Genomic DNA, 419 nt, shown 5'->3' with positions numbered 1-419 from the left:
ACATACCTAAGCACTGGGTATATTTAACTCGTATATGAATAAAAATGATGCAGATTGACTATAAACATTTAACAAATAGACTCTATAATATATTTTACTATCATATATGCTACTGTATGTATGTATATATGTATGTATGTATGTATGTGTATATATATATATATATATATATGCACATATATATATATATATATTAATACTCTTTTATATATATGCACATATATATATATATATATATATCATTTAAAACTCTAAAAATTTTAAAAGCTGGAGGTTGACTCCTGGGTAAATTCATATCTAAAGAATCACAACCGTGAGACCACCAGGAGATAAAAAACTATAATCAGTTTATTTACAATTTAAAAGCACCTAGCTTTCGCCGGCCTCCTGCCGGCTTCGTCAGGGTGGCTAACCATCAG

The sequence above is a fragment of the Protobothrops mucrosquamatus genome, unplaced genomic scaffold, assembly GCF_001527695.2.
Source record: "Protobothrops mucrosquamatus isolate PMUCROS unplaced genomic scaffold, P.Mucros_1.0 scaffold968, whole genome shotgun sequence".
Lineage (NCBI taxonomy): Eukaryota > Metazoa > Chordata > Lepidosauria > Squamata > Viperidae > Protobothrops > Protobothrops mucrosquamatus.
The sequence above is the reverse complement of the archived record's forward strand: the minus strand, read 5'-3'. Positions refer to the sequence as shown.